Here is an 18,846-nt window from a genome sequence, read left to right on the forward strand (position 1 = left end):
GGTGAATCTCCATCGCAATGTAACAGATGTTCAAAAACTCTAGTTGAATAAAAATATAGAACTGATCAAAAAAAGTCATGAGCTCAAAAAAAACATAGAATTCAAAAAAAAACAAGAGTCCTGGAAAAATGATACTGCCGTTAATTACTTTAATAAAGCACCATAATATTTACTTTTGCTGGGTTCAGGTAAGACTCTTTTTGCTCTTTTTTTTTTTTTTCCCTTGGGTTTGAGAGTGATCTCCCATTTAGCCTTCCTCCATTTACATTTCAATGTAAGCCTTGACTGAGATCTGGATTTGAAAGGGGCTAAAATGTTCTAGCAGAAACTTGATGCCTAGGGCATTTTAACCCTTATTCCTGGTTAGTAATCAATTCAGGTTTGGATGCAGAAAATTGTGAAACAATTATCTCCCACTACTCGTGGGGAATGGGGTTACTATATCATACTCCTTACTAGGACATGCCACTGATGGTTGGGCTGGTTACTCCCTCCACACCAGCATATGTGGGACCTCACGGCAGGAGGACTAGGTGGGCTGGGCTAGGGAATGGAAGCAGAAACAGCTGAGTCGAAGTTGGAGGAGGAGGAGGAGGGATTGAGAGGGGGAGAAGAAGGAGGCATTCGAGTTTGTAGGAAGAGCAGAGAAGCACAAGAAAGAAGAGACTTGAAGATAAGGAATCCCTTTCCATCTGCCTGCTCGCTTACAGAAGCTGTGTGCCAATATCTTTGGTAGCCACAATCCACCTTCCCATGGAGCAATCTTTCATCCCTGCACAGGCAATTTGTGAGTGGTAGTCATACCTTCCCAAACTAACATTTTAACATTTACCGGGAAGGCCAAACAGGGAGGGAGGAGGTTAGAGTCAGTGAGTTCTTGCCCAGTATCATAAAATGGCCACCGGGAAGATTTTCTGTTATCCAGAGGCAGCGACTCTTTGGAGGGAACCTTGGATCCCACTTTGGGAGGTCCTAAAGAGAAGCAGGCCTTAAGGGCGGATAATGTAGGACAGACTCCCAATGGGGGACCCTCCCCTAAACTGATTTCCCTCTTCCTAACAAGTTGTTCTACACAATCCCATGTGGACCAGTCAGGCAGCCAAGGGGCTGCCTTAGTGAGGGCCTTCCAGGTCTGAAATGCCTGGCTATCTGAGAGCTCCAATCCTCTACTTCTAAGGAGAATCCTAAGGAAGTTAAGGGAGGGATCAGACTTGGAATTGGACTGTCCCATATTTTATGGGAGTACACTTACCCACAGTCCGATTGGCCTATCAGCGACTTCGTCTTCCTCACACAGGGCACCAGTTGTTGCTCCCTGTCGGGCAACAAGGTCTGATGTACCTCCTCAGGGCCCGCCTGAGGAGAATATGGGGCCAAGCAGGATGATGAGTGTCAGCGGCAAAGGAAACACACCAGAGCTGGGAGGTCTGTCAGCGCAGGAGGCACAGCAAGAATCTTGTTTATTGAGGAAATCACACAGCTTTTATGTAGGGTGGGGGCTAGGCGGGAATCAATCAGCTTAAAGGTCAGCAAGGTATGGTGGGGGGAGGGTTCACGCAGGTGAGAGTCCCATAGGACTATATGGCAAGCAGGAGCTGATCACATTTGCGGAACTGTTGTTAACCAATCCCTGATGGTGGTCCAATTTATTGTCATTAACTATTGAAACTGCCTTTGAGGCCTTGATCTAGCTCACTTGCCAGGGAGTAAGAAGTCAGTCTGAGTTAGTTAATGTGTCATTAGTCCCAACAGGCAGGGGTCTTCTTTTTATGTCATGCTTGCTTTTATTTGTCAGTGCCTAGTATCAAGTGTTTGAATCATCTTAAGTTTTCAATAACTATTACTAAAATGTTAGTTTTTGGCTCTCTTGACTCATATTTCAATTGACTATAAGTTAAACGCAAGTGAATAAATGTTTCATATGTTCAATTTTCACATCTTATGGAATTCAGCATATAGAAAATACAGTTTTTAGAAAATGCTCACTGTCTATTTTTAGCTCACAGTTTCAGAGGTCTCAGTCCATTGTCAGATTTGGACCTGAGGCAGGAAGAACATCATGGTGGAAGGGCATGATGGAGGAAAGTTGATCAGCTCAAGACAGCTGGAAAGCAGGGAGACAGAGGGAGGAGCCAGGGACAAGGGCACACCCCAGTGACTTACTTCCTCCAACCACACCCTACCTGGAACTTCTCCCAGTCGTGCGATAATTAATTCATCCAATGGATTAATCCACTGATAAGGTAAGTCTTCATGATCCCATCACTTCCTAAAAGCCTTTCTCTCTGGACATTGCTTTCTTGGGGACCAGGTCTTTAAATACACAAGGCTTCGGAGCACATTCCAGAACCAAAACCTAACAATGGTGAATGCATTTTTCACATATAACAATCTAATAACCCTATCAGAAATGGATATGAGGTGAAAATTGTTTGTGGAGAATTTCCCTGAAAAGTGTTGTTTTCTTGTTTATGTTTATCCACTTACTCATATTGGTTTGAACTAATGAAATTATCTTTGTGGTAGATAAAAATTATTGGACATAATCAATTTCACATAGTTCATCCTAATACTTTAGGCCATCAATAATATCCATTTGTTATAACACATTTTACGATTAAATAGACAATCATATGTCACACACTAGTTAAAACTTGAGAAATAGAAAGTGAAAAATTATGGAAGAAATGAGCAACTCCAATGTGCTCATAGACTTGGCTATTATTATTAAGATAGAAATGGTCTTAGCACAATTAAATCTAGCTCTGACCTTCATGATGAGTAAGATAAGAAAGAAGACCTTGACTAATTCAGCAATATTTTTTGTAATCAAATTTAAATGCTTAGGGCTGGGGAGATAGCTCAGTTGGTAGAGTGCTTGCCTTGTAAGCACAAGGCCCCGGGTTCGATCCCCAGCACCCCCCCCCCAAAAAAATTTAAATGCTTACATTCAACCCAGATTAATCCTTTATAAAATGTTGTGATGTTTAAATGTTAAGTGCATATAGCTCTTGCCTCTTTTTTTCCTTTGAACTTCCCCCAGAAATCAGGACTTTGGTTTTATATATATGCACAAACATAGTTATCTATATCAGTAAGTGTGATTATCACTGTTTTGAGAAATAGACATTTCTTGATGAATTGACTTGGCTTCTCCACCCATACTTTTAACATTGACTGGAAAACCATTTAATTCCATTTTCTCTCTTTTTCCTAATATTTTCATGAAGATAGAAAATGTATCCCAGTTTTCATGAGACTGATTATTAAAAGCTGTAGTTTAACTTGTCTTTCAGTAATCCTGAGGTCTTTCCTTCTACCACCTCCAATACAGATTGATCTCTTCTTTCAAAATAAATTTAAACTCTGTAATCTCAATCTCTTTCCACAATTCAATTTATTTTTATAGCAATGCATTAAAAGAGTTGATATACTTCTAACTTGCATACTTTCTAAAAATAAACTTAAATTTTTACTTCAGAAAAAAATCAGAAAATCAAGAAAATTCAAGAAAAGGGAGGGCAAAAGTGAATATGAATGTAATGAATGGAATACCAACCCCCCAAGCATTTTTGAATATGTCTGTACTTGGAAACAGGATCTTTGATAACAAAATCAGGTTAAGGTAAGTTCATGCTAGATTAAGTTGGACCCTAATTCAATGGTCAGTGTCCTTATAAGAGAGTAATTTCAATACACAAGAGATAGACTGTCAAGACAAAAGTGGAAATTATGGTTGAGGGTCACAAATCAGGGAACATTAAGAGCTGCTAACAACTGAACAAGCTAGAAGAGCAAAAGATGACTTTGTTTTAAGCTGACCAGTTTGTAGTACTTTATTTTCACAGCATTAAAAAACTATTACAAGGAGAAAAAAAATACAGGTTATGCCTTCTTCCTTTGCATTACTCAGGAACATTATTCTCAAGCGTGAGGATCTTTCCCAATCTCCACACGTGAACGGGAACATTGAGAAATACAACGTGGCAGGGTCAAGAGAAAAAAGATTGACATGGATGTTGAGAAAGCATACCTCTGAAGTTTTTTCTTGGATTAATATAATGCCTTAAAATTGTGATGCACTTTCTCTTATATTGACCCTCAAGGAACCTTTGGGTGTAGATAAAACAAATAATAAAACCTCAAAATGGCAAATGAAAAATCTTAGGTTCATAGAGATGAAGTGATGTGTTCAAGTAGTCTCGCAAATCAATATAAAAGACTGAATCAGATCCTAGAGCTCCTCACCCAATGCTTTATTTTTACTGTTCTTCCATGAATCACACAAATAGGTGTGACTAGCTTTTGATTTGGTTTTCTGACATTTTAAACTTCTGTTTGAATCCCAGTATCACTGACCCTTGGGGCTGAGTTACGTAGCCCAGAGGCATTCAAAGGGTCACTGGGTGGATTCTACTCATTTGTCAACTAATGGATGCCTGGTAATCCTTTTAAAATATACTTAAATTACTCTGTAGTATAGTTTAAGTTCTGGTATTGTGATAACTCCCACTTCACTCTTTCTGCTCAGGATTGCTTTGGCTCTTCTAGGACTCTTATTCTTCCAGATGAAGTTCATGATTGCTTTCTCTATTTCTATGAAGAATGTCATTGGAATTTTAATTGGAATTGCATTGAATCTCTATAGTACTTTTGGTAGAATGGCCATTTTGACAATATTAATTCTGCCTATCCAAGAATATGGGAGATCTTTCCATCCTCCAAGGTTTTCATTGATTTCTTTCTTTAATGTTCTGTAGTTTTCATTGTAGAGGTCTTTCACCTCTTTTGTTAGATTGATTCCCAAGTATTTTTTTTTTTTAGGCTATTGTGAATGGAGTGATTTTCCCAATTTCTCTTTCAAGGGATTCATCAGAGCAACAGTAACAAAAACAGCATGGTATTAGCACCAAAATAGACAGGTAGACCAATGATACAGAATAGAAGACACAGAAAAAAACCCACATAATTACAGTTACCTCATAATAGACAAAGGATCCAAAAATATACAATGGAGAGAAGAAAGCCTGTTCAACAAATGGTGCTGGCAAAACTGGAAATCCATATGTAGTAAAATGAAATTAAACCTCTATCTCTCACCCTGAACAAAACTCAACTCATAATGGATCAAGGACCTAGGAATTAGACCAGAGACCCTGCTCAAATATAAGACAAAGTAGGTCTGAATCTTCATCATGTTGACTTAGGACCAGATTTCCTTAACAAGACTTCCAAAGCACAAAAAATCAAAGCAAGAATCAATAAATGGAATGGAGTCAAACTAAAAAGCTTTTTCTCAGGAAAGGATACAATCAAAACTGTGAAAAGAGAGCCTACAGAGGGGGAGAAAATCATTTCCACACACACTTCAGATAGAGCACTTATCTCCAAAATTTATAAAGAACTTACAAAACTTTACACCAAAAATACAAAAAACCCAATCAATAAATGGGCCAAGGAACTGGACAGACACTTTAAAGAAGAAGACACACAGGTGATTAATGAATATATGAAAAAGTTTTCAACATCTCTAGTAATTAGAGAAATGCAAATTAAAACAATTCTAAGATTTCATCTTACTCCAATTAGAATGACTTTTATCAGGAATACAAACAATAATAGATGTTGGCACAGACATGGGGAAAAAGGCACACTCATATGTTGCTGATGGAGTTGCAAATTGGTGCAGCCACTCTGGAAAGCAGCAGGGAGATTCATCAGAAAAATTGGAATGAACTCACCTTTTTACCCAGTTATCCCACTCCTTGGTTTATACCCAGAGGACTTAAAATTAGCATATTACAGTAACACAGCCACATCAATGTTTATAGCAGTTCAATTAAAATAGCTAGATTGTGGAACCAACCTAGATGCCCTTTGACAGATGAATAGATAAAGAAATTGTGGTATATATACACAGTGGAATATTATTCAGTCATAAAGAAGAATAATAATATGGCATTTGCAGATAAATGAATGGAATTGGAGAATATCATGCTAAGTGAAATAAGCCAAGCCCAAAAAACCAAAGGCCAAATGTTTTCCCTGATCAATGCTTGATGATACCTAATGGGGGTGAGGGGGTGGGGGACAGAGAAGAATGGAGGAACTTTGCATTACGTAGAGGGAAATGAGAGGTGGAGGAGGTAGCGGTATGAAAGATGGTGGAATGAGACAGATATCATTACCCTATGTACATATATGATTACACAAATGGTATGAATCTACATTGTATACAACCATAGAAACAAAAAGTTGTACCCCATTTGTATATAATGAATCAAACTAGTCTGTAAAAATAAAAAATATATATATACTTAAGAACACTGAAGAATGCACTTAGTCTGGGAATAGATCACTATGACAAGTAAAGGACACTGAGACACGGAGAATTTAAGGAAAAGAATAAAGTCTAAAAGTTGCTCAAAATGGTCTTGGGGATGTGATTTATGATATGGAATATAACAAGGTCTATAACAAACAGTAGGTTGGAATTCAGGGATCAGCAGAGTTGTAAGAATATATCTTTAGTACACTAGGTGGTTCACTAGTCAAACTCTTCCTGTTTCATCAATATCTGTTCATGTTTATTAATATTCCCATGAGCAGGCACCCAAGGAATGTCAGATTCATAGTATGGAATGATGGGAGACTGACGCTTGGGACTTAGTTTGATTTTTCTCATGAAGAGGAGACCTCCATTTTTTTTTTTTGTCTAAATTATTTATTTTATTTTATTATTCATTTTTTTAACATTGGTTTTATAAGCTTTCTGTTTTTCTTCAACTAGAAAACCAGCTCTCAGAAGTTATTTGGTTTGATCAGCAATTGGTTAGTTGGTCAAACTGTAAAGCAGGAAGCATTCCTGGTCCATGACACCTCGCAGTACAGTTCATCTTTCAGAACCTTCTTCAGCTGAAGTGGGACCCCAGAATTTGGTGTAAGTGACAAGTCCACAGTGGACCTACTTAGGTGGTTGTTAGAGTTTAGATATGAGGTCCCCCCAGAGCTCCTGAATGGACTGTGAGAACAGTAATCCAATCAGTCCATCCTGGTATAAATGGACTGATGAGGTGGTAACTGTAGGCAGATGGGGTGTGGGTGGAGGAGGTGGGTCATTGGGGGCCTGCCCAGAAAGTGTGCGTCTGTTCCGCAGCCCCTTCTCCCTTGCTCTGTCTCTTTCTGTTTCCTGACCTGGTCATGAGCTGAGCAGTTTTTTTCCACTGGGGCCTTGTATCATGATGTGCTGCCTCAACTCAGGTCCAGATCAATGTAGTTGGCTGTCTATAGACTGGGACCTTTGAACCTGGAACCCCAAATAAATTTTTACTTTTAAAATTTTTGTCAGGTCTTGTGGCCAGAGTGACAAAAGAATGACTAACACAAGGGCCTTGGTGCTTTCCAAGCTCCCCCTCAGATGAGACTGAACAATGGCCTTCTGTTTTAGTTATTCTGGAAGACACTTAGGATTGTGCTGTCAACAAACAAACCAAAGCAACAACAACAACAGAACACAGGACAATCAAAATCACAAACAGGAAAACAAACAAAAGGCAATGAGGAAGTGAGACTCTGGATTTTTTTTCTTTGGCCACTTTAGTTATTCCCTGTTGCTAATGAGCTAACAGCTTTAGCTGTACGTTGGTTTATTAAATGCTTAAATTGCTGCAGTTGAAGCTATTGACTACATTGTTAATTATTAACCTCCTTCAAAATTGCCTTCTCAAGGGTTTGAAGTGATTCGATAGGAGTTCAAATGGCTAGGGACATCAAAATCTTCTGAGAAAACCCTAATGCTTTGATGTTCTTAAAAACTTGTGGTCTGCAGAGCCCATCTCCCTTGTAATTTCTGTAATATCCACAATCTCATTGGAAACCAGAATAATTTATCTTATAGATTTTCCTCACCTCCGACTGTTGGCTCCAGTTACATCAGGAAGACAACAAAGAGTAGATTTAATATGGTGTTAAGAAGCCCACAGGTGCTTGGTATGAAGTTACAGAGAGTTGAAGTTCTGTTTTCTTTCGTTTTCTTCTTTGCCTTCATTAGCTTAAGCACAAACACACACAGAGGTGGTTTTACAATCTGGGAAGAAAGCAGTTAACATTGAATTGTTGCATGAACAGAAAGTCACTGTAAATATTAATAAGAAAATAAAATTTGAATCCTGGATCTTCAGATTTTGGAATCTGTCCAAGGATACAGTTAGCAAGAGAACAATAGGTAATTCTCTAATAATGCTAATTAGCCCCTGCTTTGGAATTTCAGCTCCCATAGGATGTCTCTAATGATTATTTCCCACTAGTGTACCTGCAGAGGCTTGTATAACTAGAAGGGTTGGATGTGAGCAAAATAGCTCCTTCCAGGCTACCCAACTTCACTATTATCAGTGGGTGTTTTATAGAAGCAATGAGCACTCAAACTTGAGAGAATATAACAAGGTGTTTAAAAACATACACACAGAGGTTCCTTCCAAGAAACATATAATTGGAAAGAGTTAACAAATTTCAACAACCTACAGCCTTCTATAAAGAGCTTTGGACAGCCTTAAATGCAGGGAGGACAGGCATCTATTTTGCCCAGTATATACAATAGAATTTGCATCTTTAGATCAGAATGGGACTAGCTAGTTAACCAGAGACCCTATAATTTACAGTAGTTGTCTTTAATGAGGCCACTGAGAGATTGGGGAATGTATGCAGAAAGCAGGGAGAGTGAGAGTTGTTCTATAATAGAATACAGAGGTTTCTAAATGTAATTTGGGAAGACAGAAAAGGGTATAGTAAGAATTAGCATAACAGCCATGTCTATGGAAACATTCTTTATTCCTAAGCTTTCATTAAATCAAATACTAAGTGGCAATTACTGAAATACAATAGGCACATTCAGACTCTGACAACCCTTAACCTTTTTGAGTTTCATAAACCATTTGTCCCTGTTCACATGATGTCCCCATCACATGAGGTGACTGTTACACCATAGGCTTCCATGCCATGTGGAACAATCCAGCATTCTCTGAGTGGTTCATTTATTCCAAAGTAATTTAAGACATCTCTATTGAGGCATCTAGTATTCAGTGTGTTTAAATATACCCTTGGGTCCTGAAAAGCATAAACTTAGGCAATGTGCAGGTTGTCATCTGCTTAGGCAAGGAGAAGGGCATACTTCCTGAGGCAGGATGGGTAAATCTTACTAAGGACCCCATACACAATGTAGCTCTGTAAATATTTATTATACATCAGGGTTTAGTAAGATCGGTACTAAGGAGCAGAAACATAGGCAAGACAAATCAACTGGTAACATTAACCTTTTATGTTTTCATTTCTAGTCAACTTGGCCATATCGTTAAATGCATAGTTGTTTTGAGTGATTCTTAAAATAGCTCACAATCCTATCAGGCTGGTAAGCAATTACATTTATATTTGACCAATTTGGAAGCCAAGGCTCAGGCATAAACTGAGGCAGATTTAACCCTAAATTTATGACATTTATTTGAGGTTAGGGAAAAGAAAGTAAGCTGGAATAGTAGGTAAGTTCTCTCATCAGATCACAAATCACATTGATACTTGTGCACTTAGGCTATTTTATCAAATGGGCTTATCTGCAGGCTTTTTCTAGAAACTGGAGATGAGACACATTGGACAATGATTCAGAGTAGGTAAAGGAAAGTTTCCTTGCCATAGAATGGCCATTTTCAATGTCCAAAGGTAATGTTAGGTATCTTTTCTAAACCACCTGTAATTTCTTATTTATAAACACCTATGTATGATCACAACACACTTCTCACTGTTATAATCAGGTTGAATCAAATAGAATAAAGCTATCCATATGTCTGGGAAGAGCTGCACCCATGATATGGAAAATCATGTCTAATAGCAAAGTCTTCTTACGTCTTATCATAATTTTAGACTTTAGAACATAAAGAGTCATCTGATATGTCATGGTTGTAAGTGAGGTGAGGTAAGTATTGAGGCTGAGTCACATTCTTGTGCACTAGCCTGGTGGACTGTTCAACAGTTCTCTTGCATTGAGACTGACCTTTATGATAAGGCTCAATAATATTTAAATAAAATTGTCTTAGAGTCTTGAGAATAGTTAGGAAAAAGAGAAATCTGATTGGATTTATGTTTTGCAGCACCCTAAAAGTTTCTGGATTCCAACTGGATCTTTCCATTTTTCTATGAACCCAGGCTGATGGTCCTTGTTCTTCTTTCCTGTATGTTCTCATTTATCACCAAGTGAATCTAAATTAATTAAGCCCACCAAGTCTTGAGTGATTTTGAAATGTGAATACTGTATCAATGGTAGGATGAGGGAAGGGTGGTGAGGGGAGATAAGAGGTTTACAAATAAATATGTGCTGTAGACCTTGGAGATCTGTAAGACCAGAGTATCAGATAAAAACATAATTAATTGCCAATACTGGGGTCTGTGTGTTTATTCATGCGTCAATGTGGTTGTGTGCACATGTATTCACACACCTACAGTATTTACCTTGATGATTAGATCAATATATACCAAAAGCATCTTGATGAGCCCAGTGTTATTGATAGTTGAGTGCAAGACTAGAGCCCTTCCCATTCAGAGTTTCATCCAGTGCCCCTCGAATGACATCATGATCCTGCTGCCTCTTCAGTCCCCATCAACTGCTGATGTTGATCTTGCTGCAGCAAGCTCCTCAGATCCTGCTTGTTGCTTTAGGATTCTTACTTTTCCTACTTGTTTTTTTCAATTTTAACTCTTACTGTGCAGCAGGAATCACCTGCCATAATCATTTGAGAAGTTGTAACAGTTTATCATTATGAAAAGTTTCAAGTTACAACAAAAGTGTAAAGAACAGTAAAATGAGTTCCTACACACATCACCCTGTTTCAGTAATTTTCAGGGCATTGCCAAAGCTGTTGATTCTAAATTCCAATTCATTTCCCAATCACCCAATTCAAAATTCAAAATTCTTTCTCTTTTCCTTCCTTATTATTTATTTGTTGAAGAAACTAGTTTGCTTTTTCTGTTTCTCACAACCTAGACTTTCCTGATTGTGCTCCCAAGACAATCAAGGTGTTATTTAATACTTTTCTCTGTTTCCAGTATTATATATATATACATTATATATATTTTATATATATATATATATATATATATATATATATATATATATACACATTCATATTCTATCAGTTTCAACTTTGAATTTTTCCAAGGAAGGAAGAAGCTCTGTCATATTAAGAAGTCTCTTTTTTTGTGATGTTAGTAGTAACTAATGATTGCTGCCTAGATTCATGATGTCAAAAGGAGATACAAAATGATGATGGTCTGATTCTAAGACCTACTTTTCATTTATTAGCTGGACTATTTATTTTTAACACCCCTCCCTCTAATTGATTTCTTCTCCTAGGATGCAACATATATGGAAAAGGTAAGGATAAATGCAATCAAGGCAGTCTTAAGCACTATGAGTACTCTCATAACTGACCTGATTACTGAAAACATAATCCTGCTGGGGACACATGGTTATCATATTATATTAAAGTTCTTTGGAATGAATTGTCTGTTATGCCATCAACTCAAAATATACACAGATGTTATATTAGTTAAGGTTCTCCAAAGAGAGAGAACCAATAGGAGACACTATATCTGTGTGTGAGTGTGGTGTGTGTGTATGTGTATACAAAAATCACAAAAGATAGGTGAGAGGGGATTTATTTATTAGGGGAATGGGCTAATGCAATTAGAGGGACAGAAATCCCACCAAAAGCCCTCTGTGAACTGGAGAACTAGAGAACTAGAGAAAATTGTAGGTTATCTCAGTTCAAGTCTGCATTCTCAAAACCAGGAAAGTCAATTGTCTAACTCTCATTCTTAAACCAAAGATTCAAGAGCCTGGGTGGACCATTGGTGTAGGTCCTAGAGTCTAAAGGGCAGGGGAAGCTGGGTGTTCCCATTCCAGAAGAAAGAAGAATTCTCTGTTCCCTGTCTTTGTTTCATTTTGGTCTTAGTTAACTGGATCATGCCTGCATAGACCCAGAATAGACCTTCCCCACTCAGTCTATGAGTTGACATGCCACTCTCCTCTAAAAATACCCTCACAGACACACCCAGAAATAAAAGTTTATGAGCTCTCCAGGTAACTATGAATACTTTCAAGTTGATATCTAAAATTTATGGTCATAGATGCATTATTTAATTTTTCTTTAAAATTTTAGGAAATACTATTTTATTTAATTTGTCTTGTAAATATGTAAAATATTTTTATTAATTCAAACTGAATGTCACAAAAGTAGGTATAATCATAAATTAGATTTTATTCTTGCTCCTTCTACACTATTTATTCCGTCCACATAGAGAACCATATATATACATGGTGAAGGGAAATGTATCATATGTATTTGCTCATACTTCTAGAGAGAATATTTAAAGGATTATAAAGGGAAAGATTCTTAGGATCAACTCTCAACCTACTAAATTTTTATAATTTTCCAGAGAGAGGTCAGAAGATTCTTATGCATACCTCTGGTTACAAACCTAGGCACTCTTCTTCAATGATCTCATTCATTTCATGCTCTTAGCTATAACTTAAAAGCTAGTGATATACTGGGCACTGAAATTCTGCCTCAGTTACTCAGTAGGCTAAGGCTGAAGAGCAAGTTCAAGGTCAACTTGAACAACATTTTTAGACCCCATCTCAAAATTTTTTTTTTTTCAAAAAACACTGGGTTTGTAACTCAGTGGCAGAGTGCTTGCCTAGCATGTACCCAAGGCCCTTGGTTCAAACCTAGTAACTCACAAACAAAACAAAACAAAACTACTGACAGGGTGACATATTATTGGAATCCCTAACCAGATAAAATAATGCCATTGTATTTTATTATATTAAAAATAATTTTATTCTTTTTATTTTTATTTATTTATTTATTTATTTTTTGCAGTGCTGGGGATTGAATGCAGGGCGTTGTGCTTACAAGGCATTGCAAGGCAAGCACTCTACCAACTGAGCTATCTCCCCAGCCCCAATCATTTTATTCTTAAAGGGCATCTTAGTATCTTAGGTTAACAAATTTTTAGAGGTTTTAGGTTTTAGAGGGTTTTTTTGTTGTTGTTGTTCTGTCCTTCCCTTACATTCAATATCAATCCTGAAATTTCTTCAAAATTATTTCTTAAATTCTGTGTGTTTTCCCTATCCCTGGAGTCATATCCTGTGTCTGACTAGGGTTTCCAGGGTTTCTTAACTTTGAGGTACTGTCATCTTACACTGGATGGATATTTGTTGTGAGGGGCTTTCTTGGGCATTGCAGTAGGTTCAGCATTATCCCAGGCCTTGTGACCTGGCTGTTATCAACTCCCCAGTTACCAAAAGGGAAAATGTCTCCAGACTGTTCCAGAAGTCTCATGTGAGGGTGTGTGGAAGAGATCACACCCAGTTGAAAATCCTGATCTGTGCCTTCATTATACTGCTGCTAGGCTTCTGCAGACCCTTGCACCTCATTTCCACTTCATTTAATGTCATTAATTCCCCACACTGATGCTAAAGTCATGCATTATATTACAAAGTATCTTCTTGTTACTCACATTTTAACTTTTTTACCTATAGGAAATACACAATTCTGTAAGTTAATACATTGTTCTTCATGGAGAATCCTTTCCACCATCTTGTTCTGGCTTCACTGTTCTGCCCTGCTTTACTTTTCATTCTCTCCTGTGGTGAATGTTTACCTATTCACTTCTCTAAATCTTCTATTTATATCTGTTTTATTCCTCTGTGTAGATACTGCTTCTTTTTCTCTGTGCCACCTCATTGCCTAAGTTGGAAAATTCCTCATCACTCTTTAAGGCAGTTCTCAAAAACTGTGTAGTGAATGCAGTTTTGCTGACACCCACGTTTTAAAGACAACACCAAACATCTTGCAAGGTAATTTGTTTTAGTCAACTTTTTGGCTGCTGTGACTATAGAACCCAAACAGAACAACAGTAGAAGAGGAAAGGTTTACTTAGGGGTTATAGTTTCAGAGGTCTAAGTCCATAAGTGGCTGGCTCCATTCCTTCTGGGCTCAAGGTGAGACAGGACATCATTGTAGGAGAGTGTGGCAGAGGGAAGCAGGTCACATGATGATCAGGAAGCAGAGAAAGAGATTCCACTCTCCAGATACAAATATATACCCCAGAGCCACACCTGCAATGAACCACTTCCTCCAGCTATACTCCACCTACCACTCAGTTAATCCCATCAGTGTTTACTCCACTGAGTAGGTTAAGATGAAAACCCAATCATATCTCCTTTAAACCTTCTTGCATTGTCTCACATGTGAGCTTTTGGGGGACACAGCATCTGAACCACAACATACTTCTTCATCATACTCTGTCTTTCTCATATTCAGGTACCTCCTGGATATGAGAATATGTTCCTGGTGCTTATCACAGTGCCCAAGGGAAGCATTCACTTGACTTTCCACCCATACCCTATAGTGTCATCCTTGCCCATAGCTGTTGGGCCACAGAATCATTCCTTTGAGGATTGAAGGCTGCTAGGCTAAAAGGATGATTGAATGCATGCGACCCCAAGTAAAAATTAGGAGAAAAATAACACTTCTTTCAGGACTACACTTAACTTTAAAATGCATTTTATTACTGGGAGAATTCGAAATAAAAGTTAGCAGTCCTTTACCTGAGAAAATGGCACCCGTGGCATTTCTGGAACTGATTGCAGAGTGCTCCTGTGGAGCCAGGAAAGGTCTTTTCCTCCTGAAGGCACAGCCTCTGATCTGTAACACTGAACCTCATTACTCACCTGGGCCTTTCAGGGTTGACTGCTGTCTGTTGGCCCATGTGCTCCCCAGCCAGGATTCAGGAGAGAACCTGCATAATATGGAGACCTTGACTCTGTTAACCTGTCTGGAGAGAAAGTCATACCTGATATGATGATTAGGTAAAAAGAAAGAGAAAAGGAGAAAAATAAGTTGCATTCAAATTCTTTGTTAAGCTCCATATAGAAATAGAATATTTGTAAAACTTAGACAAAATGTAAAAGAAATAGCAATTCACCATTTGTAAGAGCTATCTTTAGTTGTATAAGTTTAGTCTAAATTTGAGACTTTACTATTCTTAGTATGACAAATTATATAAGTTTACCACCTTCTAGATAAAATAGGAAGAAAAAAAAAAGGAAAAATGAGCATTAACTGAATATGTATCATAGACCATATTATAGATCAGGCTCCTAGTTGCATGATTTTTCCATGTATGAGTTTATAATAAAGTTATGAAGTCTGTGTCTTTGTTTTGTTCTGTATGTCAATGTAGGCCTTTTGAGGTGAAGAATATGCTTGAGAACACAAAACTAATAGGTCTTGATGTGTAATCCAGATACCAATCTTTCTGTCTTTAAAGGCCAAATACTTTTCAGATGCCCTTTATTTCCCCCTATATTTATCACTTGTGAGGCTTAAGAGTAAGTAATCTTTGATTTCTATCCCATGTTTGGTACATAGGACATGTGTTTCCTTTGTCATATGTGCTGAAATTCAGAAAAAATAAAACATCCTCCTGAATGTGTTGGCATTGCAGTCCACACCTGGTGTGAATGGGGAAAGCAGGTGAGAGGTTCCTGTGCTTATTACCAATTACAGAACCATTAGGACTGAAAAATTCTTGTTCAGATGCAAATACCCCAGGACTGGTTACATGTAAAATAGATTATATTAATTGAAAGTGGAGTTTGTTTTTGGATTAGGCCATATTTAAACTTTTTGATCACTGAGAGAAGCAGAGGGACGTTTATATAAAGGGCAGGATCTAATCCCTGCAAATTCCCTCCTGGTTCTACAGGAGGGAATGCACAGGCAGCGAAGCACATAAAAGCAGTGGATCTGAAAATCAATCTTTGGGAGAAAATCCCGGCATTGGTGCTTGAAGAGGTGAAATTCATCAGTCTTTAGGGGGCATTTCCATCCTCCGTGTATAAAGAGAAAATAAAGGAAATGAAACAGGGGAGGGGACAAAACACAAAATGGATTTTCTTTCTTATTTTTAAATTTTTCCAAAACCTGATGAAAACCAATGCCAGAGTTCACTGAAGGCTGCCTCATGTGAACAGCTTGGATAACTCTACCTCGCCTCCCCATTGCTTTGCCAGTAGTCCATCTACCCTAGTAGAAAGCAGAACACAATTCTTTTTTTTTTTAAAGGTCTTGCTTCATCTAACCACCTATCCAAAATTGCTCTACCAGCATTGGGTAGCATTTCCCACAAATCAGAATTGTCTCAGATACTTGTTAAAATTAGAGATTCCCACACAACTTCCTACTGAATCAGACTATTGGATAGAGAGCTCCAGAGCTCTGCCTTTAGTAAGCTGTGTTGTTTTTTATGGTTTGCATCTTAATTGTCCCCCAGAGTCCATGTACTAAAGGCCTGATTCACAGCATGAGGAGGTATTGGGAGGTGGTGGAAGCTTTAGAAGAGGCTAGTGGAAGGATATGAGGTCATTAGGGGCAGGCCCTTGAGGGAGCTATCATGTCTCCCCTTCCTCTCTCTTTCCCTCTTTTCTTCCCACTCACCTGCCCACTGGCCAGCACCATGAGGTAAAATTTGTTCCATCCATCCACCATAATGTTCTGCCTCACCACAGGTCAAAAGTAACACAAATGACCATGTACTGAAATCTTTGTAAGAATGAACCAAGAATAAATCTTTCATCATTATAAGTTGATCATTTCAGGCAATTTTGTCACAGGGACAGAAAACTAACACACTGTAGATTCTAGAACACAGAAATATTTTAGAGCCATTAATTCAGATGGTCTCTTTTCTGAGCTATTCTAGTTCTGTTATTTCCTTTCTGAGGTGCCAAAATCAGACATACCCATGTGGCCCTGAGTTGGTCTCATCCACATATACCCATTAGGAAATTTGACAGGTTTGGGAAATTATTTGCTATATTTACATGGAAGACCACATCAGACCTATGGAGGCATTTAGTGGAGTTACAAGGAACTGCACGTGTCAGGATCTAAGCATGCTTATTATGTGTATAGAAAAGTGTCACACATCCTCCAAGAGGGTACATCCAGGAAACTGAATCATGCAGCCTAAGAAAGAGCAGGCCAGCTCTAAGAGTTTAGGGATAGTCATAGCAATAACAATGGAGACTAGATTTGGAAGTAGATATAGAAGTGAATTCCAGAGCTACTCATGATACTACCTTTAGGAATTTATATATATGCTGATTCACCCAAAATATCCTGTGGATGCCATTATGTCCTTTTTACAAAAGCAGACAGAGAAATAGAGCCTCGAAAGCAAATAATCTTCCTTAAATTATATAGTTACCAAGGAGAGAAGTCAAGATCCTTTACATTTGAACATTGTTATTTTGCACAATTAGGAAACAGTATTTCTGTTTGATACACATCTTCCTTCCTGATGTTGCAGATTACTTTAGGTCCACATTGGCACTCACAGATGACTCTTAGAGACTTCGTAGATGTTAGTCAGCTTTGCATTTCTGCAAAAACAAGAACGAAACAAACAAACGAAAAAAAAACCCTGAGCTCATCAACTTACAAAGAAGAAACGTTTAAATTGAATCTCAATTTTGGAAGTTTTAGTCCTTGTCCAGTTGGTCCCATTGCTTTAGGGCCAGTGGTAGGGCAGTTCCTCATGGCAGAGCATGTGACAGAGGAAGCTGCTCACTGAATGGCAGGCAGAATGTGAAAGAGAGGGAAAGGAAACTCTGGGTCCTGACATCCCATTCCTGGACACACCCCCAATGACCTAAAGCCTTTTAGCCCCACCCACTAAAGTCCCTACCACCTCCTAATAGCACTACCCTGGGGACTAAGGCTTTAATACATGGACCTTTGGGGAAAATTTAAGATCTAAACTATCGTATCAAACCTGTCTTGGATTCTGTTCTTGGTTTAGGTATCAAGAAATTTACTTGCTAAATTACACTTGGGGGAAAAAGATAACCAACCTCCAAGAAATAGTAACAATGCCACATCTTCTGATCATTGATAGGAGTAACTATAGTGTTCTAAGTAACAATTCTCTCTTGATGCAGTCACAATTTAATTTTGCTAAAAGTTCCATTGACTTATGATTAATGCTATGAAAGCAAGATTTAACAAGTACTCTGGGGCAGCATTTTAAATATACTATAGCTAATTAACTACAGCTGCACAATTTACAAACACATCTACTGAAAACTGGAAACTCTGCTGGTAGATTTATCCATTTTTTGTATGCAGGAGCTGTTACATCATAAAATTGTTTTTAATCATTTGCTGATATTTAAAGACTTTCATTGTAGTTAAATAATGTGCTTAAAACAAAATTTTTCTTCCTTTACGATGACAAGAGAGGGCATTTATGCTTTTGATAATGTTACTTGCTGATACTTGGAAATTGAGACCAACTGGGGATATAAAATACATAGAAAATTCAAACAGTTAAGAAAGTTTCTTCCAGTAACTGGTGTGCTTCCCATTGTGGAAACACTAAGTAATAATAATACACTGAGAAATTTAACAAAATTTCTGAGAAAAAAAAATTTAAATAATAATTATTCCTTCTACATGCCAAAAGCCACTGTATTAGGAAATTCGAGTGTGTGTGTATGTATGTGAGTTTAGTTGCCCATTATCACTGTGCTTTCAGCACTTGAGAACAAAACTCAGGCTGCTTTATCTTTGTGGGTGGGCACAAAACTCCTAACTTACACAGGCTCATTCTTCTTGTTTAGTACACCTGGGCTATTTGACTTACTAGTTCTCAATCTGACAGTTAGTCCAGTACATTGTGCCATTCAATAGCACTCAGAAACTTAAGACAATAGAGAGAGAATTGACAAAG

Source organism: Sciurus carolinensis, chromosome 2 (assembly GCF_902686445.1).
Source record: "Sciurus carolinensis chromosome 2, mSciCar1.2, whole genome shotgun sequence".
In the NCBI taxonomy this organism is placed as follows: Eukaryota; Metazoa; Chordata; class Mammalia; order Rodentia; family Sciuridae; genus Sciurus; species Sciurus carolinensis.